General features: G+C 50.6%; 1 protein-coding gene across 2 annotated transcripts in view; it reads right to left on the bottom strand.

Annotated features, from left to right (window-relative positions):
* SLC6A1 (solute carrier family 6 member 1) overlaps window positions 1-22,045 on the bottom strand; it is a 40,887-nt gene extending 18,842 nt beyond the window's left edge. The window contains exons 1-2 of one of the 2 annotated variants that reach the window (XM_019732667.3): window positions 21,876-22,045; window positions 362-424 (exon numbers count right to left, since the gene is read on the bottom strand). The gene's annotated coding sequence lies outside the window, so the exon portion shown is untranslated. Of the gene's footprint in view, window positions 1-361; window positions 425-21,405; window positions 21,425-21,875 lie in introns of those variants that run through there. The other variant, XM_074312987.2, reaches the window with a different exon arrangement.
* Between the last annotated feature and the right edge of the window lie 205 nt (window positions 22,046-22,250).

Here is a 22,250-nt window from a genome sequence, read left to right on the forward strand (position 1 = left end):
CCTCAGGTGAGGAGGGACCACTGGCTTATGTGACCTCTGACCCTTGGTCACCCCAGATACTCTACCTATACTGCCCCTTTCTCACTCTAGTTCCAGAGGCAGTGATGGGTAGAGAACAGTGTGTGACACGGGACTCAGTCCAGTCCTGAGTTCAAATCTCCAGTCTGCCTTTTACCAGCTGAATGACCTAAAGTACTATCTTTGATTTCTCTAGCCTCAGTTTCCCTATCTATAAAATGGGGTTAATGCTATCTGGCTTGTAGAATTGTGGCAAAAATGAGCTTTAATGGCTGTAAGAGTGCTTTTCACCTGACCAGTTTAGAACTCCATCAATGGTTACGATTTTGGTTGTTGATGTTACCTGATGATTTTTTGTGGTGGGTCAGCTCCAGAGCAGCCCTCTCTGCAATCCCTGGGTGACAGCCTACAAAGCAGAGGAAAGGAGGGACGGTGAACTGGCAGGTAGCGCTGATGGGCAGCCCTGGACAGAGAGCAGCAGGGGTGCAGGAAGCCTGCCAGCATCTGGGCTGTATGTCAGTCCCTTGGAGCCACCCAGCTGGGGTGACCTCAGCGAGTCTGTGAAGCGTGGCTGGCCCATGGGGTGCTGGGAACATGCAGGAGTGGGGCCCGCTGCCCTCGGGACAGCTGTGGGGGGTAGGCACGGGGGCACCATGAGGAAGACGTTCCATAATTTTATCAGCAGGAAAAGATAAATCACAGAGGGACTGCATCTCCTCAGAGCCTCACTGGGAGCCAGGGAACGCAGCTGATATTTTTCTGCGTCCTCCATCCAACCTTGCAGTAATTGTGAAAGACCATGTAAGAATATGGGACAGAGTCCCTTGTTTTGTGGAGTGAAAAAAGCAGGTGTCAAAAGTTTATTTGGTATGATCCTATTTTGTCTCGTCTCCAAATCTATTAAAAAAAAATACTGAAGGATAAACCTTAATATGTTACCAATGATTAGTTTATACATGATTGTGTTTTCTCTTTTCTGGATTTTAAGAATTACTTTGAAATTTCTATACACATTTCTAAATTTCTACAAAAATGTTTAAATTAATAACAGAATAAACTTACAGAACCCTCAGAGCAAACAGGAACGTGTGAAGCACTCGACTGTGTGTCTCAGAGCTGAGTCAAAGCAATGTGGGGCCTCTGCCCCAAATGGCTTCCTGCCCTCAGCTCTGCCCTGCTGGGGAGGCCCAGGTTTGCGGTGCACTCACCTCGCCCCTCGCATACAGTCCCCATTACCAAACACCACTGCCTCTTTCTAGAGTTCACGGAAGATCAGACAACCCTTGCACAATCCAAACTTTACTGCCAAGCCTGCTTCTTGTTCTCAAAGATGACCAACAGTTTGTCTCAATGCCCATCTAGATCCTGGCCTGGGCATGGCACTGTCAGAAGCATCTCGGGACTCATCTAAGGTGACCACCTCACATCGTCAGGAACGGCAGGAGGCAGGAGGCAGGCGGTTCTATGGTCTACCATGGAGTCTTGGAATATGCAAGGGAAAGAGCAGCCTCAGAAAAGTGGGGGAGACTAAAATGGACTCCCTTTGGGGGGAACCAGCCATTATCTGTGAAGACAATGATGCCCTTAACTTCCCCATGATCTACCCTTGTGTGCTCCAGCCGCCATATTTGTTTAAAATGATCCAGTCACCTTGGACCACAGCTGATCACCTGACCCTAGCTAGCCAATCAAACCCCCTTCCCTGGGAATTTGGCACTGGGCAGAGAAAGAAGGCCAGTCTCTCCAGCAACTTGTTACCACTGAGGCAACCCTCTTCTGACTACCTTGCACTTGTAGCAGCAAAGAGAGTTGGTCTGCTGAGGAGGAAGGAAAGCAGAGATCAAAAGCTGGAGAGTCTTGAAGGTATTCTACTTTGTGATTCCAGGCTTTCTTAAGACTGGCTACCTTCCTGCTGTTAGAGTTTACAAAGCCATCCCACAGTCAAAAAATAAGTTCCCCATTTTTGCTTACACTGGCTCAGGGGATTCCTGCTACAATCTTGAATCTCTGTGTACACCCTGCCACCACTTGACCAAGTTCTCAGTAATGTCTGTGGGAACAACTTCTGGTCTCCACTCTGGATTCACTGGTTGACTATCAGGGAGACTCAAACCAAACTCCAGGACCTACAGGTTTTTCAAACTGGTGCTGTGCACTGGGCCTCAGCTTCACGCACCACCATTCAGAGAGAGAGAGAGAGAGAGAGAGAGAGAGAGAGAGAGAGAGAGAGAGAGAGAGAGAGAGAGAGAGCCAGGTACAGCTCTGGTTCACTCCCTGCAAGCAGACAAGATGGCAGGATGTGTTTAATAGGGTGAAATTTAGTGCATGTGTCCTTTGAAGAAACCATTCAACATCAACACAAAGGAAGGTCAGAAGGTGAGAAGGTGGTGCTGGTGGGGGGAGGAGCTCTGGTTCACTGGGAAGTTTATTCTATTGTCTTTTCCATGAGTAAATTGAGTGCCTCCTCATGCCAAGCCTGGAGAGATCAGAGATGGTTTCTGCTCTGAAGAGCTCATCATGAGGAAGACATACATGCATGTGATCTCCAGAACATGGGAAAGTGTACCCAGAAGAGCCACATAACCATACGCGGAGTTTTTCTTTTAGAGCATGTGCAATAAATGAAGATCAATGACATAAAGCCACAAATATACCTGATGCTTCTTTGAGGATTCAGACTAAGACCCTTCAACTTGCAAAGCCACAAGACTACCCCAGGCTAACTCACACCTCAGCTCCCTCTGACACTCATGCTGGGTGAGTTACTTCCCCAATTTGATCCTCCTCTGTAAAATGGGGCAATAATAACACTTCTCTCATAGGTTGTGGTGAAGATAAAATGCAATCATGCATGTAGCGCGTGTGAAAGAACGCCGGGCTCAGTGAGGGCTGAGGAATCTCTGCCATCATCATCACTGTGATCGTACCATCTGTGTATGGATCGTGGTTCTTAAGCTGGTATTCACAGCTTCCCAGAGGCTATACTAGCAATGATTAGTGGTGATGACGATGATGCTAACAGCTAACATTACTGAGGGTTCATTATTCAGGCCCTCCAGTGTCTTTCAGCATTTTCAAAATCCCAGCACAGATCGTCCCTTTCGTTGCCATTGGGAATACTAGCTGATATAAATGCCAAGTCCTTTGATTTGGCTCTTTTTATACCAGTTCAGAGTGGTCTGGCTGATCACTTTGGGCCTGACAGAAGCCAGGAGTGGCACATTTGTATGTTTAGTTAATAACAAAAAAGGATCATTCTGTAATAAAGTCTGGTAAGAAAAAAAAAAATCCCAAACGTCTAGTAGATGGAAGGAAAAGGATACAGGGACCCCTATTGGTGAAAAGGCCTGGGACCCAGTACTTACATAGATTGCACCCAGAAGTTGCCTCGCTCACTCACTCTAGGGGAAGAGCTGCGTGGGAATTTTAATGCCTGACACCAGCTAGTTAACCTGTCGCTCCCCTCTCTCATGAAAAACAGCACGTGCAAAGCATAGGCATGAGCAAGTTCATGGCAAGGGAACCCGGCTCTCTTTTTAGAAAATTAATGATTTCTGAAGCAGAACTAATCTTTTACCATCATTACCTCCTCTTTCCTGAAACAGGCTCCTGTGCTTTGGGGAGCAGGGTCCACTCAGAGTTGGAAGACGGCTTTATGGATCTGCTGCGGGAAGACCACACACCTCCCTGCCTTGAGTGCCCATCTGTGGCTCATTTTTACCTGCTACCAGAGCGGGTGGAAGGAAAGCCTCTTACCGTCTCATGATTTGGGGTATTTTTCCAAGGTCTTTTTCTAGAATCTTCCAGGTCTTCCTCACCAGGTAAGAATATTCTGCAGGCCAAGAACCTGGCTCCACAGTTTTCTAGGTCTTTAACATGCCACCATTAACTGAATTCCACCATAGCAACGTTCAAAAGGGTACTGTGATGTGAGGTTATAAGTGACAAATCCTCTGTATTCACTCACCTACCCACTTACTCCATTCATTCAAGAAGTATTTACTGAGCACATGCTATGTGCTGGAATAGCAATGGAACTATTGTTTCAAGCATTTTGTATTCTGAACTACACCCTGGTCACCAGAGTTTGAATCAGTGAACTAACAGGGGCCAGCAGAAACATTCAGTGTTGTAAATACTGAACTGAAGGCCTAATGTGTATATGGAGCTGGGCTGGACACTCAGGTTGCAAGGATTAATAGGGTCCGTGACCTTCACAAGGTCACAGCCTAGAAGGAGAAATATCTCTGCCTATAGCTAATCATAATACCCTGTGATAAGAGCTAAATGAATAAGATGCTGTAGGCCTAGAAGAAATGAGTTAATTCAACCAGAGAAGGTATCCTAGATGAGGGGACATTGGAGCTGGGTTTTGAAGGTTGAATAGGTGTTCGTCAGGCTCAAAAAGAGGGAAGGGCATCCCAAGTGGAAGGAAATGCATGAACAAAAGTAGGGAGGTTTGAAGCTAGGAAGATCAGTTTGTGAAGGGCCTTGAAAGCCTGGCTAAGGAACTCACAGACCAATTGCAGGGATGGGACAGGGGTTTTAATGCAAACAGGTTAGTATTATAGAAGACTCATTCAGAGGGGCTCTGGGAAGGAGTTAAAGAGACTCGAGGCAAGAAGGTGCTAAAAATGTTGCCCCAATGTGCTCTCTGTGACCAAGTTCTAAAGCCATCGACACAAATGGGCCAAACCAAGCAGAAAGAATACCTCTGCCAATCCCTGAATGAGGAGATGCCTTGTAAGAAAATGTGGAGTTTGGAAGCTCTAGATCAGAATGGCAAAATGGGTCAAAATTGGCCCTTGAGCTTGTTTTATTTGACCTGAACACAAATTTTTTTTCAGTTTGAATTAGAAGCCAGAAATTTGACTCTCTGGGATACAGCATTTCAAACAGAGGGAACAGTAAGTGCAAAGGCCCCAAGGCAGGAATAAACTTGGCTTGTTTGAGAGAGCACGGAGGCCAGTGTGGCTGAAGTCCAACGTCCAATGCAGCAGGGGACAGCGCGAGTCAGAGACGGGCAGGGGCCAGATCACACAAGGTCTCAGAGACCATGGCAAGGAGTTCAGATTTTATTCTAAATGGCATGGGAGAAACTGGAGGGTTTAAGTGGGGGTGATCTGACTTACGCGTTTGAGTCTCACTCTGGTGACCCAGAAGAGGCTGCAGAGGGGCAAGGGTGCACAGGGAGGCTCATGAAGAACTGAGAGCCCCGGCAAGAGATGATGGTGACTTGAGATGTGGCAACCTAGGGCAGAGGTGGCAAGGAGTGGCACTGGGGATCTGTTTTGGAGGTGGGGCCTGCAGGCCTCCCTGGCAGATTGGCTGTCAGCAGCCCAGCCCTGGGCCAGATGGGTGTGGGGGGAGGGAGCATGTGGCAGCCACTTGGACAATCCCCCTCTGTCCCATTACATCAGAGGGACAAGCAGCTCCGTGGGGTGGAGACTTAGAGGCCAAAAGGCAGAGGCCAAAGTCTCAGGGCTGCCATTGTCCAGGGCCAGGACTGAGCCCACAACCTACTTGGAGCGAGTGGGGCACCATGAAGTGGGGAGGCAAAAGGGGAACACTGGGCCTGGGGGTAGGGCCCCCTCTCCTTCCCATTACGCTGTGCGCACTCCTGCTTTGTTTTGCTCCTGTTCTGTAATTACAGAAATTATAGAGGTTTGCTTCAGACTGCAATCACTCTACTCGCTTTTATTTCTTTCTGAAACTCTGTGGTTCAGGAAAAGAATTAATATTGGGTTTGGCTTCACTCCAAGAGGAAACACAATGCAGTTTATTCTCTGCTTTAGGGGAAAAAGCTAGGCTCCATCAATTGGGCAAAGCTTTGTTGAGCATCGGTTGTGCACCCAGATCCATGCCAGCTCCTATCAAGGGACAAGAGTCCGCATTTATTGAGTGCCTATTGTGTGCCAGGCATTTTACAGGTACTATAACAGCCAGTCCTCATTCCATCTCTGTCTGTAAGCGGAAGGCCATTTCACCCATCTGACAGATAAGGAAACTGAGGCTTGCTAGCCTGGGGCTATTGAAGAAGTTGCAAGTTGCTTAGTGATTCAGGCCCTTGCTACTAAAAGTGTGGTTCTCCGAGGGGCAGTGTCCAGGGGCAGTATCAGCACCACCTGGGAGATTCTCAGAAATGCACGATCTTGGGCTCCACTTCAAGCCATGGGATCAAAAGGTGCATTTGAACAAGGTCCCAGTGACTCACGTGCACAGGGCAGCTGCAGAAGCTGCAGGGTCTGCGTGACCCCTGTTATTTCAAGGAGCTTGGTACCAATCTCTGTGTGGCCAGGGGCTAGATATTTCGCTTGCTTACATCTGTTTCCTCACCTGTAAATATGGACCCCTCTACTTCATAGAATTGTTGTGAAACTCTGAAGCAAGAAAATGCGTGGAAAGAGACCAGCGAAGGCAGAGGGCCTGGCACACAGGAAGTGCTCAATAAATAGCAGATTAGAGCGACATTCAGAGATGAACGGCCGCGGAAGTTCTTTGTAATTGAAAAACCTTATACAAATGTGAAGACCAATTAATGGCTGATGTTCGGGTGCAGGTGAGAGGGAGGCTGGAATTGTGCAGGTGGATGGCAGGGGCTGTGGGAAACCCTTGTCACACATTGCCTGATGGAGAAGGGGCAGATGGACAAGGTCCCCAACGCCTCAAGACTTAGGCCCAGAGGCCTGAGTCCAGTCTGGGGGTGAGAAGTCAGTCTTTGCCAGGGTGCAAGCTGCAGGCAAAACTGGAGAGCTGCAGGTCTGGGTGGGAGGCCCTCATCCTTGGAGCTTGGGGCCAGGAGCTATGCAGCCTTCTTCCTGGTCCAGACTTGTTCCATGCCACACTGGTATACCTGGTCTACACTAGCAGTTTACAGATGAAGGAAAAGGCCCAGAGAGGGCTAGTGGCTGGCCCAAGGTCACACGGCACGCAAGTGGTATGATCTTTACAGGTCCCCACCACCCCAACTCTCAGCCCACTACAGCCACTTACTCAAGAGATGAAGGAAAGCAGCTGTGCATTGTGTTGCAAACTCCTCGGCTGCCTCAATATACCTGAGAGGTGATTTACAGACCCAGGAGCATTTCTCAATAACATTGGATGCCTACTCTTCACAATATCCCAGTGTGACCTTCAAGTAAGTTACTTATTTTCTACAGTGTTTGTTTCAATAGTAACCACCTCACACAGTGTGAGGACTGGATTTGAATTTTCTAGCACTATGCCTGGCCCAGCAAGTGCTAAATATATCGCAGCTAAGGTGATTATTAGTTCCATTTTGAAGATGATGGTACTGAGCTCAGAGACGTCAAATGACTTGCCCAAGGTCACACAGGATTTAACCCAGGCCTTCTGAATCAGGGTCTGGTGGTGTCTGATCACCCGGCAGGTGCCTTCCAGACACTGGTCTGTGTGACATTCTCTGAAACCTTTAGATGTGGCCTTACAACCTATCTGAGCCTGCCTGCTGGGTTCCGGACGGGAGAGATGTGACTGCCTGGATGTCAGTTTGCCTGGCCTCACAGAGCCAGACAATTGAGGAAATGGAGGCTCTCACCCTTCCCCTCTGCTTGGAGCCTCTGAGAGCCAGGAAATTTGGTTTTCTGGGTGCCTCCAAAGCCAAAACGTAGGAGAAGGCTGGAGGACACCCCACCCCAACAGCAAGAGTGAGAATAAAAAAATCAGCTTTATAACTCTTGGAGGCTTAATAGAGCCATCCAGAGGTGAAATGAACTCTAAAAGTCATGGCTGTCTTTCCTCTGTGGCAAACAGAAAAAACAAACAACTCCCTCCCCCCAAACTTCATTAATAAATAGGGAAAGACAAAGGAGAGCTCAGAGTGCAGGAAGGAAGTGGGCCAGGCACTCACTAACATGCCAGGGCCTGCTCCAAATGCTTTATGTATATTAACTTGCTATTATCAATTCTACCGTTTTATTTATAGTAAACTGAGGCACAGAAAGGTAAATTGACTTGCCAAAGGCTCCCAGCTAGGAACTAGGAGCGCTAAGACTTGAACCCAGGTAGCTGGGCTCCTGTGTCCAAGCTCTTAACTTCTCTATTCTGCTGTCTCTAGTGGGGTGCCTGTGGAACATTCTAGCCCCGCCTTTGGAGTATGTAAGCGTAGCCCATTTCCAGTAGGCAACTCCCTCCAGGACAAAACCCCACAAGGATATGGCCTGACACTCTTTTTAAGAAACCCAAGAGCAGCTGCTGGCACTGGATCCCTGAGCTCTGGCTCCAGGAAAGGCCCAAGGTCGTGTTGGGCAAACCCTGTAGCTGTCCTGGGAGCCAATGAGAGGTCACACGGAATCCAGGCTGAACTGCTCTCACCAAGCCCCTGGGGCTGGGGGCTCTAATTAGTCTCCCAGGAGGCAGCCAACCCCATGGGGTAGCAATCCCTTCTGGGAGTCCCCAACTCTGCTCCAAATGCAAACGTTGCCTGTACTTGCAGCAGCCAGAAGGCCTGGCCTCAGGGCCCAGTCTGCAGGGAGAGGGCCTTTCTAGGGGGTGGCGGGAGAGGAGGAAGCAGTTAGCTTGAGACTCTGGAGTCTGCAGACTCTGGTTTGAATCCTTGATCCAGAGTTAACTAGCTTTGTGATCTTGAGCCAGACCCTTGCCCTCCCTGTGCCCTGCACTCCTTCCGTGTGCAAGGAGCGTAGTCAGACTCTGACTTCTAGTGCGTCTTCTGACTTCCATCCTCATTCTCATCCTGCTTGTCTTACTCACACAATAAGAGGTTTGCAAACATCTGTTCTAGCCCTTAATTGTCTGCAATGCCCAACTGAGCACCTCGCTTTGTCACGGCAATTTTCAATCCAATTCAACTCGCATCCACCCTGCACCTCCAGGCAGCCAGGTCCCACGCTGTGTGCAGGGGGATAAAAATGCAGTGGGAGTCTGAGTCCTCCTGCCATTGAGCTCTTGGGACAGCTGGGAGATGGGCCATGGAGCCAACAACCACATAAGTTCTTCCATAGCCCCGAGAAAAGGATGGCACCCCACCACGGGGGCTTGGGTTCAGGCAAGCAACTGGGAGAGGACAGCATTTGGGCTGGTGGGAAGAGGACAGAAGTAAGGACATTCTTTTCATAATTACAGCTAGTGAAGCAGGACTGGAATCCTTGCTTCTAACCACAAGCCTAACTGCTCTGGTCCATTCCAGGCAGAGAGAACAGGGTGAAGATTCATAATGTATTTTGAGACAGGGAAGTGCCTATCTTGGCTGGCTAGAATCTGAGGTAATTTAGGGAGCATGGCTGGGAGACGGCCAGTAGCAGTAAAAGGCTTTGGATGCAGGAAAAGGGGGTGTGTTGTATCTTGTAATAGGACAATGATCACACATTAATTAATTATTATGTTTAGTGCATTCATAGATAACTGTATTTAACTCTCACAACATCCCATTGCACAGATGTGGAAACTGAGGCTCCAGAAGTAAAGCAATTTGCCCAGGGTCCCAGGTCCAGGAGGTGGCAGCTTGATTCCGAAGCCCGTTCTTCTAATTGCCCCTCCCCACTATGGGCACTGGGGGAATTGGGGGCCACTGGAGCATTTTAGGGGAGGTTTCAACAGATCATGATTTGGCAAGAGCCTGGCAGCTGTGTGGGGGAGTGGGACGGGGATGGGAGTGCAGCACCTGAACTGGGACCTTGGTGGGGGCAATGGGCCAGTTACTCCACACAACTTAGCTTCTTTCCTGACTAATAACTAATTCTTCTGTCCTATCTCCCAGCTACACTGTCATCTCTGTGTTAATAAGACCCTGGTCTTCAATTGCCTTTGCTTCCCTCTCAGATGCTCAAATAGTGCTAGACGCATACGTGCTCTCCTGAGTTCTTTCCTCTGTGACAGGGGATGTTGTTATTATAAGTCCTCAAGAAATGCCTGCTTCGCAAAAGGTGGCACCAGTCTCCAAGGCAGTGAGTGGTGTGCAGGTGTTTACCAAGGAGCTCTCAGAAAGCAAACAAAAGGCTCCATCTGGGGCATCTGTTGATTTCTGTGGTGTGAATACTCCCACCACAGCTGGTTCTGGGTACCACCACTTGGTCACAGGGTTGGGAAGAGACGTGCTCACTCTGTGAGGGGGCTTTGATTGCTCCCTGTAAGGAAAGCTCCGGACATCACCTCCTCGGCTGGCATCAGAGCAGACTCTGCAGCTCCTGTGGGTGCAGCTGGAGGGAGGGGTGTAGAGCACAGCTCCTACATGGATGCCTAGGAGTGGGGGAGGGGTGGGGAAAGAGGGGAGCTAGAGGGGTGCAAGAGAGAAGGGTGGGGAGAAGAAGGGGGAAAGGAGAGTGAAGAAAAACGGAGGAAGAGAAAGGAAGACAGGAAGACTGTAGAAGAGTGACAGGAAAAAGGGACACAGGAGGAACACAGATACTCTGGGATCTCACTGAGCCTTTGGGAGAACCCAAGGAAGGAGGGCCCTATATTTTAGCAAGAAGAAACCTGTGGTTGGAGCAACCCAAGGTCGTAAGTGGTGGAAGAGCTGAGATTGGAACCCGGGCCACAGAGCCTGTCCACTGACTTCCTTCAGTTGCTTCGAACAGGATTTGCTGTGGGCCAGCCCGTCCGTCTCGGTCCTCCATGGAGGGCCCAGGACACCTCTTGAGACTGTACCCTGAACGGGGCACACCGGGAACCCACCGTGGTGGAGGTCAAGGTTCCCAGCCTCTAGGCCCCCACAGTCCTGTCCCAGGCTGCTTCTTTCTTCCCACCGTCCTTTGGCTGGTGGGAGGAATTCTCAAGGACTTCTGTTCCAGGGGACATCTCTGAAAAGGCGCCTGGCTCAACCAGCCAGAAAGGACGAATTCACGTCAGAGAATAGAAGTGACGTGGTGATTACCTGGCATTCTCGGACATCACTCTCCGCCTTTTAAGATATACTTGTAAGAAAACCAAGGGGTTAAAGAACCATTTCCTCCTGTTCAAGACATAACTGAATAGCTCTGAAAGGCATTAAAATAAAGGCCCTTTAAGAGCTCGGGTTTGGGAAAAAGAAAAGAACGTAATACTGCAGGGACTGGCTGAACTCAATGACGATCTGTAATAAATCACATGCAGGCACAACAGCCCAGATGGAGAGCTGACTCCGGGTCACAGATTGGTGCTTCAGTGTTGTGGGCCCTGGGTATCTCCATGGTTCCTCGTCAACCATCCACACCTGGGACTCCACTTCCTCCTCCTGACAACTCTGCCAGCTTTATCAGCCCCGTTCTAGATATGAACACACTAAGCCCCCCAAAATAAACTGTCTGGACCAAGAACACACAAAGTCACACTAGGAACCAGCAGGGATCTCAAACGAGTGGCCCATGTGGGTCCCACCTATGTGCTTGGTTGAGTCGCATCAGCTTAGAATTTTAAAATTTGAATTTGCATGCTTTGGGGAGGGGGCATGGGTGTGTGTTTTACAGTTTACTACAAGCCCCACCATGAATGTCATCTTGTCCCTGACTTCTTGACTCATTTCTTTGACCTGCCTGGCCCTCAATGGCCTCTGAGTTGGCAATCTCACATACATGGTGTAATCTAGTCACTCCAGAGAGGTCGTTCTCTAAGGGGTAGAAGGACCAGGTTAGAGCTGCCCCTTCCCTAAGGGATATGCAAAATTCTTGGGGGTGGTGACATTTATAAAAGTACGTTCAAGTATGATACTTGTATATTTGGGAAACAACAAATCCTATTGTTCTCTTAATATAAGCTCGTTTGGATTTTTTAAAATGTTGAGGCTAGTTTGCAAGAATGGAAGGACATGTATTTTCAGAGTCAATTAAGCATCAGATTCCAGGATCTCAAATACTTCCCACAAGAGAAAGCTGATTTTCTTTTTTAAAAGCTCAAGTGAATGCTCACTTTAGCCAAGGCGTCTGTTCTTGATTCACTCACTTAGCTTTCAAAAGGAATCCTTTTTTTAAATCACCCAATTAGTCCAGTCCAAAAGGAATCCTTATAGTACGAATCCCCCCTTCCCTGTAAAGTGAAAAATCCCACGTAGCAAGAATAACCTGCCCATTTGGCGAAATGGGATTTTTGCTAAGCAAATTTTCTTAAGTTCCGTGAACTATAAACAAACTCAATGGGTATTCAGAGATGTATTTGTCACGAGCCGTGATAGTGGCAGGCAGAACAGGGCAGTGTCTAAAGGCACCAGACTGAGGGCAAGCAAACCTGGTTTTGAGTCTCAGCTCAGGTGCTGTCTGACTGCCGGTTAGTCACCTCACTTCTCTAAGACAAAGGTGATACTATCTACTTCTAAGGCTACTGTGAGGATTCAATGTGAGCATATGTAAAGTGGTTAATACAGTACCTGGCAGATGATCTAATAAGTCCCCCGATTAGGTCTAATTATTATTATTTTTTTTTTGATAGCTGTGGGAAAAAAAGTCCTGGGCAGAATGCTGTAGTTATCTTAACCTATAGGCAATCAATACAAGGGGACAGTGGGAGCCACTGGGAGATGGTGACCACGTCAAATTCTCAGAGCAAATTGTTCATTAAACATGATTCCCAAAGTGAACATGTGTACCTATCCTGTAATTAGCACAATCATTCAAATCCTGGCTAAATGTTAACTGTCTTCATTTGTCCCCAGTGCCTCTCCTGCCTGCATGGGTTGGAATCTGAGGTCTTGGGCTCACTGCTTCAGGCCCTGTCATCCAGCTGCAGGATCAGTAGTGAACAAATGACACTCCCTCTCTGGGAAACCAAAAACAGGTTGCTATCTCTGGGGGTGGACTGGCTCAGACAGGTTTGCAGAAACAAAATGGTTGCTTGCCTCTAAGAATCAGGACCCCAGCTCTCACCATTGTTTTTGAAACAGTCAAATGCCTGACTTCAGCACCCTCTTTCTGCTTTCAGAATGGAATGGGGTTGTCTGCCAGCTCCCATCACCTCTCTGCCAGCAAGCAAAAGATGAACTTTGGGGGTTTTCAGGGTGTTAACCCCATGTTCTCCAATCCCTAATAAGGGAAGTAAGTATGTTGTACCAGCTGTGCAGAAAAAGAGAAATGAACAGCATGGGGGACGGTGTTTTCCAAAAGGGTTTGCAGCACGGGGTTATTTAGATAGCTGGCATCGAGAACACGCAACTTCCCCCAAGGTGGTCTGCATATCAGCTTTTAGGGACAGTACAGGGAGGAACATCAATCATGCTTTCCAAATGCAAAATATTTATGCATATTTTTGGTGACGGGCTGTTCATTTGTTCTACTGATGCTCACCAGCCTGGAATGAAGAGCCTGTTATTTATTATTCTTGTACTTGCTTTAGCCATTCCACTCTTCCAGCCCCACACATTAGAAGCAATACGTGGTGGGGAGCAGACTGACCCTTCTAGCCTCTCCTCTCTGTCGATTGTGCGAGCTATGCCCAAGAGCGGGGCTCAATGCTCTGCCTAACTTACCTTATTTGGTCTCACAACATTCCTGTGAGGTAGGTCTGTTATTATCTCCATTTTGCAGACGAGGACACTGAAGCTCAGAGAGGTGAAGTGACTTGCCCAGGGTCACACAGCGAGGAAGTGGGAGGAAGGGCTTTCACTTCGGCACCACAGGTGATGTTTGGAGCTACCCCGTCATATTGTTTCCCCATTCCTCTCGTGCTGGGATTGCCGCTCCTGGCCCGAGACCTCCATGAGCACTGTCCTTAAGAGCCTTTAGAGACGTCCGGGTGCTCCGAGTGCCAGGCTCGGCTGGCTCCCTTCTGCATCCCCATCCCACCCACAGTGCCCTTGCCAGGCCCTCCCCACAGCAGTTTGGGGTTTAAATCCCAGTTTCACCTCTGTCCCAGTTGTGTGACCTGGGGGAAGAGCCACTTCACCTCTCTTTACCTCACTTTGTGCCTCTATGCAGTGAAGGTGATTATCTCTTTCTGCCGAGGTCTTAAGAAGGACGGAACTAGACAAAGCACGTTTCCTTGCACCTGCCCCTGCCCCACCAGCCTCGAGTCTCCTTTTTCGGGAAGCTCAAATCCTAGATATAGTCCTCTGCACACTCTCGCTCGCTCGCTCCAGCAGCTCCCAAATCAGCATTCAACACACATCACTCTGCCTTGTACAACGCCATTATCTCTCGAGGACACAGGCTCCGTTGCCACGGCAACTGGAGTCCTTCCACCAACTCTATTTAATAATTTCTCAACGGTGGAGCTGGGCTGGCTTGGGGTTAAAAGCTCCGGGTCCTAGCACCTGGGGCTTAAAATGCCTCTCTAGGCCTCAGTTTACCCATCTGTAACAAGGTGTCTGGGTTTTATGGCTTTCCCTGTCCTAGAAAACCCCGAGAAATAGCTTTGGAGGTCCTGGAAGTGGGAAGCAGGGCACCAGAGCTACTGGGGAGGAGTTGGAGGTTTGAGGGACATTTGAAATCCACAAGAAGAACCAAAAGCTGCCTTTGGTGACCACACTCTCTCCTTCTGCTGCAATGCCTCCAAAATGTCACTTTTCAGACATATATGCAATCTCTGGGACTCACCAGGTTCAGGGCTGGGGTTGGTTAGGAGACACAGTTTTGTTTGCAGCCTTCACAGCCCTCACTGTGGCCAATTTGCAGATGTGCAAACTGAGGCTCAGAGAGAAAAAAGGGGTTGTCTATGGTCACCCAGCAAGTCCAGAAAGAAAGTCCAGCCATCCAGAAAAGCTGACTTGGCGGTGCCTAGAGAAAAGGGCCAGTCCTCTGGCCTGCCCTCTGCCCCACTCAGCCCACAGCAGATCTCGATCTGGTCCCCACCAGTGTGGCCTCTGGTTGTCGCTTACGGAGCCACACAGATGATCAGAAGCAAGAGGTAAGTACCTACTATGCGTTCCCCACTATGTGGTTACCGGAGACACTAGAAGACATAGCATTTATGGCTTTGACTGTGAGCAGCTCTTCAAAGCAGGAACAACAAACACCTGGTTTATCTCCATGATCCACAGTAGGGCATGGCACACAGTAGGTGCTCAAAGTTTTCTTAGGTGCAGTTGTTTGCCACATCTGCCACTGAAGGTAGCTTGTCTAGATCCCCCCAGAGGCCTCTAAGAAAATCTCACAGAGCAGCTACTGGTGTCCCCAGCTCCAAGGAGCCACTGCAGATCCCGTACTGGGAGGGGATGGGTGTGAACAAGGCTTTGTGACTCTTGCCTGGTTCGAAGTTTGAGTTGGGGCGCTTCTGTCTTGGCCCAGGCCAATTACACCCCTTTTTAAGCACAACCATTGTAGCCCAGCGGGGCAATTTAACTCCTCTGAGGTTGGCATTCTCACTTAATCCCCGTGACATAATTAACCATGCGCATCTGCTCTGTCATCAGTGGCATTCACTGCCATTTGAGAAAGGGCTCTTATCTTCCCCAGTCATTAGTCTCCGGGAGGCTGTTCTGGGGGAAATGGACGAGGAAGTGGGGTGTGCAGCCTCCTCCCCCCACCTGGGAATGGGGAGCAGCAGATCCCAATCATCCTGTCCAGCCCAGACCCCCTGGCTTTATGGACTGAGAATGCAAAGCCCAGAGCGGGGCAGGACCCTACCCATGGTCCCCAGCTGGCTTGGGACTGGACGGACTGGAGGCTGCTCTCCCACTTTCTCAGGTCTGAGAGCCCAGACCTCGGGGTCCCATAGGTCTGGATCGGGGTCCCAGCTCCGCTGCATGCCAGCGGGGTGACCTTCGACAACCACATGAATTCCCTGGGCTTCAGTCTCTTTATTAAGGATCCTCAGACACTGCTTTGTAAAGTGCTCAGCTCAGTGCCTGCATCACAGTCAGAGCTCAAAACTGGGGCTTGTACACATGTGATTCTTTGGGGTCACCATGTCGGACCAGCCTGTTAAACAGGAACATGTTGCATATGCATACATTTAAAATTCCATCCTCACAGAACGCTCTCTAGTAAGACTCCTTCTTCCCCATTCCCAAGCCCACTTTTGTGTTTTTTTAATCATAGGTGAGTCCTTGACCTCAAGCTCTCGAAACATTAACTGTGGGGGCAAAGGGGCTCGGTGGCACCAAGGCTAGATTGCAGAGTGGAGCACAGACAGTGCACCGGGAGCCGGTGGCCTTTGTTCCAAGTCTGCTGTGCAACCTGGAGTGAGTGGCTCCACCTCCCTCGGCCTCAGGGTCCTCCTGCTGATGGGGACAGTGGCACCGGTCCCCGAGCATCGTTCTTACCAGCCTGGCGCAGCCCAGGACTGGTGCCCAGGAGGCTCTCCATACTTGGTGGTCAGGGCCAGTGTGGCCACGCAGCCAGGGGACACATGAAACCTTCAGGTGTCCCTGCCTCCCCCAGCACCCCAGAAGTATGCTCCCAGAACTTGTGATACTCCACAGTCTTCAGCATGGACAGCAGTTCAAGGGCAGAGGGGAGATGGGGTAATGGCCAGAGTGAGTGGTTTCCATTCCGTACCCCCTCCCTTGCCTACCCTCTTGTCTGCGCATGTTCAGAATCACACAGCCGCTCTTCCAGCGGGTCTCAAACGTCCCGAGGCTCATGGCCGAACACTTCCCCATACTTTTCCTGGTCACCAAGGCCCTTAGATCCTTCTAGACAATCTCACAGGGTCCCTGGTATTCATTTTCACCCAATCCATCTGGATAAGTACACTTGTGTGCCTGCACGCGTGTCTGAAAGCAGTCATGCCCCCATGTCCCATCAGCACTGGGGGCTCACAGCCCAAATGAACACACTTCCGACCCCAAACCCTGGGTGTGATGGAGGACACATTAGCCTCAGGCTAGAGCTCAGGTAAGGCTAGAATAAGATGTCACGGCCCTTTTCTCCAAAACCTCATGGCTGTACCTCCACACACTATCCTGCAGTCTCCATCCCTGTGTGCTCTGTGTCCTGCCTCCTACAAATCCGGGCTCATCTGGGCTCCTTCTCAAGGGGCTACTTGGTGAATTCGGATTTGTGCTTACTAAGGTGATTCCCATCAGCTGGGAAACCAGAGGTCAGGAATGAAGGTGTTCAGGGCTCCCTGAGCCTCAGTTTCCCCCAAAAGATGAAGATAATAACGGTAATAATAATAAAAATGTTAGGTTCACCTAGAGCTCCCAGGGCTATTCCACGCTTCCGTGGAGAAAGCACTTTGGGAAATTCTACGTAAATGCTACGTGTGCGTGTGTCCTCACGTGTGTGCAAAGAGGCCTCTTTTGAGTCAAGGTCATTCTGATTTGGGCTTTAGGAGAAAACTAGCTTTAAAAAAAGTCTCTTCTTGTTTGAGTGAAGATTCTTCTCTAAGATATCAATTATCATATTTTCTTCTACTGGAATACTTTACACAGTATCAAAAGAAAGAACAGCGGCAAGAGCAATTTTTTTTTTTTTTTTTTTTTTTGCAATCTGTAAAGTGCTATTCTGATATCTGGGAGTACTGTTATCAGCATGAGTTCCAGCAAACCGCAATTCTGATACCAAATGTCATTGCTCACCTCCTTCCTTGCGGCTGCTGCCCTCTCCCTGCACAGAACCTCCGTACCAAACAAGAAAGCCATGAAAGCAACCTGCTGTTAATGTCTTTCAGGGCATCTTTGACCTTGAACGTCCCTCTGGCCAGGGCTCAGTTATCTCAAGAGCTGGCATGTGACACGGATCTTGCAGACACTGCAGCTGACAGGTGGGCAGAGCTGCAGGTCACTGACCGAGGCAGCACCCTCCAGCCTGACCTGTGTGCCAGGATCCCATCCGGCCCCGGAAGCTGGGGGGCCCTTCTGCCAACAGTCAAGCCAGGAGGGTTCCTGGCCCCCTCGTGTGGCCCATTCCACCTAGCCTTGCTGCACACTCCCAGCTTTCAGAGTGCCATAGCCAATCGCTCTGCAAGACCTGGCTTCCTTGTAATTTCCAATTTGTGAGAAATATAAAAATAGAAGGCCATTTGCTGCAGGCAGCTCGCATCAAATCGGATGCCACTTTTGTGTCATGTCAGATCATGGTAAACGGGGCTGATGGCTTCGTCGGCCACTCTCAACAGCTTCCAGAGTGAGAGGGTGGTGAGAAATTGGGGGACACGTAAGAATGAGAGAAAGGTAGTTGGGTACACATGTCAGCATCAGCTTTAAGTGAATTTAAAGTCTAGGTCACAAATATAACAGGCTGGGCACCTGAGTGTGAATCCCAGTGCTGTAACTTAGCAGCTGAGGGACGCTGGGAACAAAAATTCATCTCTCTGGGCCTCAGCTTCCCCAGTTATCAAACAGCGGCTGCCATGCCACAGGCCTCCCAGAGCCGTGGCAAAGCTCAATTGATGGACAATGAACGGGAAGTGCTTTCTAACTGTGCAGCTCCTTAAATGGGGAGTTGTGGTCCTTGTTAAGTGACAACACCAGGGGCTTTTCTGTGGCAGGGACATCAGTATGTTGTGGTTGAGCTGGAGCTCCAGGACCATTTATAAGCCCAGAGTTCCTGCAGCCAGTGCCCTAATCTCTCTCCTGTTTCCTTATCTGTACAGGGCCAATTCTACTACGTACCTCACAGGATTTTGAAAAACTTAAATGCAATAATATAAGTAAAGCACACAGCACATTTTCTGGCAGATCAGCAGGCAATAACTGTTAGTTATTATTGTTATTGATGATATTGTCATCGGGACAATGCTGGGTGAGGTTTTTATTCCCTCTGTTTATGACTGAATCCAAGGCAGTGCTGAAATATCACAGCGTGCATTCACATCTACCCTCTATGCCAGGCAACCCTTATCTCCGCTGTAAGCTTCCCGCCTGCTCTCAGCTCCCCTTCCCTGGCTCCAAGGGCGTCAGGTGAGCTGTACCGAGGAGACAGGCTGGTTCACAAAGCTCACCTAGGCACATATCCTGGGAAGCCTGATGTTGGGGTCCGCACCTGGTCTCCTACCATTTTCCCCTCTCAAGTGCCACCCTCTCTCCCTCCACCTCCCAGTGACCTTCAGAGCATGGGGCAAAGGTGACAAAAAGCATGCTGGGCCGTTTGAGGAGCTAGAGCTGAAGGATGCCGGGGAAGGGGACAGATGTCTGAAGATCTCCTCGCTGAGAGGGGCCCTCATGCTCTTTGCAATTTGAGCCAAGTCAAGGTTGGTTTCACTGTGCTAGGGGCTGTATTCTGCCCACCAATCTCGGGGCACAGAGAAGCTCAGGCAACTGCATGGTTGAATTGAAGGGGCAGTTCTGATGTGGGCAAAGACAGGCTTGAAGCTGGGTACACCTCGGGCCAGGTGTCAGAGAGGAGCTCAGGCATCCCACCTACTCCCAAGGACAAAGGGGAGGTACTTCAGGATGAGGGGGCCTGGAGGAGGCGGGCAAGGCTTAATCGATAGGGGGTGACACTTGGCCTGCAACGCACACACAAGCAAGAGAACGGGAAGAAAATACGTCTGAGTTCCAAGTGGCTTGAGAGGTCCTACCTCAGCTGACGAGTTCGCAGACAGGCCTAGGAACAGTGTCTTTATGTGACGGCAAGAAGCTGCCTGGCACTTTTGCTTTATTTAGTGTTGCTCTTAGCATATGCTGGGGAAGCAGCCTGACAGCAGGCCCAAGAGGCCTCACTGTCAATCATAAAATCCCAACCATCACCCCATCACCTCACTCTATGGAGGTGAAAACCAAGGCCTAGAGACTCAGCCACGGGGAAAGTGTTGGTTGGGAAATCAGAAGAGCATGGTTCAAATTCCTGCCCTACCTCCACCTAGCTGTGTGACCTTGGGCAAGTCACTTCCCCTCTCTGAATTGCAGTTTCCTCACCTCTGCAGTGGTGGATTTGAATTGTACCCACTGCACAAGGTTATTGTAGGAATTATAAGCTGGGCACACTGGTAGCTTTTTGGTACTCCATTTCTTCCTTCCAATAGGGACGAGAATTTACCCAAGGTCACCTGGTCAAAAAATGGCAGCACCCCAACTCAAAGTCAACTCATCCAGGGCTCCTCCCTGGCTGTGGTCTCAGAAACCACCTTTTATAGCCTTCTTGGTTCAATGACACTGGTAGATATTGTAGGTAGGTCCATGCTAGTGCTGTTATCACCTTCCATCCATGCAGGCTTTATTCTAAGACACACATTGAGTGCCTGCTGTGTGCTGGGCCACGCATAAACAAATGCATGGTGTTTGGAGCTCCTGGTTGCCAGGCATGTGAAATCCAGGAGGCAACAGAACTGTTGTCTTGCTTTCAGCTTTGATGAACTTGCTTTTTCCTTGTCATCACCCTCTGAGTTGCCCATTCAATGGCCTGTAGACACCCCTTCCAACCCCATCCCAAGTTCATGGGGGACCCACTTCTCACCAAGCCTCCAGCCCTGGCATAAAGGGTCGCATATCAGGAGAGATGGTTCCCGCTTTCTCTCCCAAGCGGCTGCCTCTCTCTGTGGTTCTTAGGGATCGCCCCACTCTCCAGATGCTCTGCCAGACAAGCCGGGCTGTGTGTCCCATTCAACACACTGTTTGTCCTTCAAGGACTGGCCACTGAGCCAGCGCTTGGCTGGAGAGAGAGTGCTTTCTTTGTTTGCTGCTTGCCTCACAATTTATTTCTGAGGCTCAGGGGAGGCTCAGCCATTTTGCCCGGGCTGCTCTGGGAAAAGGTCCCTCCCATTCCTTGCTCCAAAGAGAAAGACAGGGTACAAGAAGCCTTTGGTTCCCACTGACCTCCTTTGTTTTGGAATTTGGGAGTTGGGGAAGCCTTTTCAGGCTCCCTTATGAACATATTTTACCCAAAGTTCCCAAAGAGAAAAGCTAGGCAATACCTAGCACCCAACACCCTGCTCTCTCATCAAGCACCCACCTTGTGTGTCACAGAAAAATGAAGGTCAGCCCCAAAGTCCAGTTGCATAGCCTGACAGTCTCTGATTTGGGGGATGTCACCAAAGCTCAGGGGTCATTTTATTCAGCACCCCCCACTCCCCGCCAGTTCTTGGTGGAATGAGGCTGAGCTTCCCCACATTAGGAAAAAACGGGGTGTTATCATTTCGCTTTTTAAAATCCAATTTTCTCCTTGGGGTTCAAGTCTCTTTTAGAGTGAGATTAGCTCAGAACCTCAGTGGGGGGCTGCCTGGTCTGAGTTCCTTGGCTGAAGACCAAGCCACACTAGAACAGGGCATATGCGGGTGCCACCCTGTAGGGTACAAAGGGACCACACTTGGGGACCTCATGGTCATTGCCCCTGGGTAACGCTGGCAGACAAGGTGGGCTCTTCCCCGCATCCGCGGAGAGTAAATGCCAGGACACAGGGCAAGAAGGTGAGAGCAATCCAGAGGCGGCAAGGGGACACAGTCCTAGAAATTTCGGGGGAAGCTCCCTCACCCTACATCCCTCAGGGAAAGGAGTGGGGAGAACCGCACGAGCTTGTGTGCGCTCAGTCCAAACTGTGGTGTGCTTTTTAAGGCAACGTTTCTTGAGAGCTGGAGCTACCCTGGGATAGGAATGTGTCCCATCCCTAAGTCGCCCGACCCCCTTACCTCCTGGAGAATAAATGAGGGGCACGGCACTATCTCGACGCAGCTGACCGCGAGACGGAAAAGTCGCACATGGCCCCCAAACATTCACTCCTGGGTCCCCCACTATCCGCTGGGGAATGGAATGGAAGCGGCGATTCGACGGCTCCTGCAAAGTCCAGCGCCAGCTGGGGCTTCCAAGGGGCCTCGCGACAAGGAAAGGGCATGCGATTCTCGCGACCCTCGCGCGAGTCCCCTGTCCCCCACGCGACCAGGGGAATGGCCACGGCGCGCGTCGACGGTAGGAGCGGCGCCCGGGCTCCTTCATGTGGCCTGAGACGAGGCGAGGCGAGGCGCGGAGGTTGGAATCTCTGGGTGTCCGCTCCCCATCCCGCCCGGCCCGGATGGGGCGGCGGCTCGGGGCGCCCGTCGGTCCTGCCCAGCCCGTCCTGGTCTCTGTGCCCCGCGCCCCGACGCCCGCTGTACGTTCCTACCTGCGGCCGGGGCTGAGCTGCCCGCAGCGGGAGCTGCGCGGGCAGCTCGGCCACTCCGGTGCGCTCCCGGCGCGGGGCCGCTCCCGGCTCGGGACGTGCTGCGCTCCCAGCTCCTTAGCTCCTCCGCTCCGCGCAGCTCGCCCGCAACCTCGCAACTCGCTGGGTCTTTCGAGGGCGGGCGGAGGGACGCGGGGAAGCGTGGGGGTGGGGGAGCGCGGGAAGGAGGGGCAGGGAGCTCGGGCGGCGGGCGGGGGCGGGGCCGCTGCGCAGGAGCCCGCCCACCCGGGGAGGGGCCTGCCGGAGCGGCTGGGCCCCCATCCCCCGGCCCCCGCCCCTGCGTCCCCCACTGCCCTGAGCTCGGCTGCTGCCACCCTC

The sequence above is a fragment of the Rhinolophus sinicus genome, chromosome 5 (assembly GCF_057876585.1).
Source record: "Rhinolophus sinicus isolate RSI-liver-muscle chromosome 5, RSI-T2T, whole genome shotgun sequence".
NCBI lineage: Eukaryota > Metazoa > Chordata > Mammalia > Chiroptera > Rhinolophidae > Rhinolophus > Rhinolophus sinicus.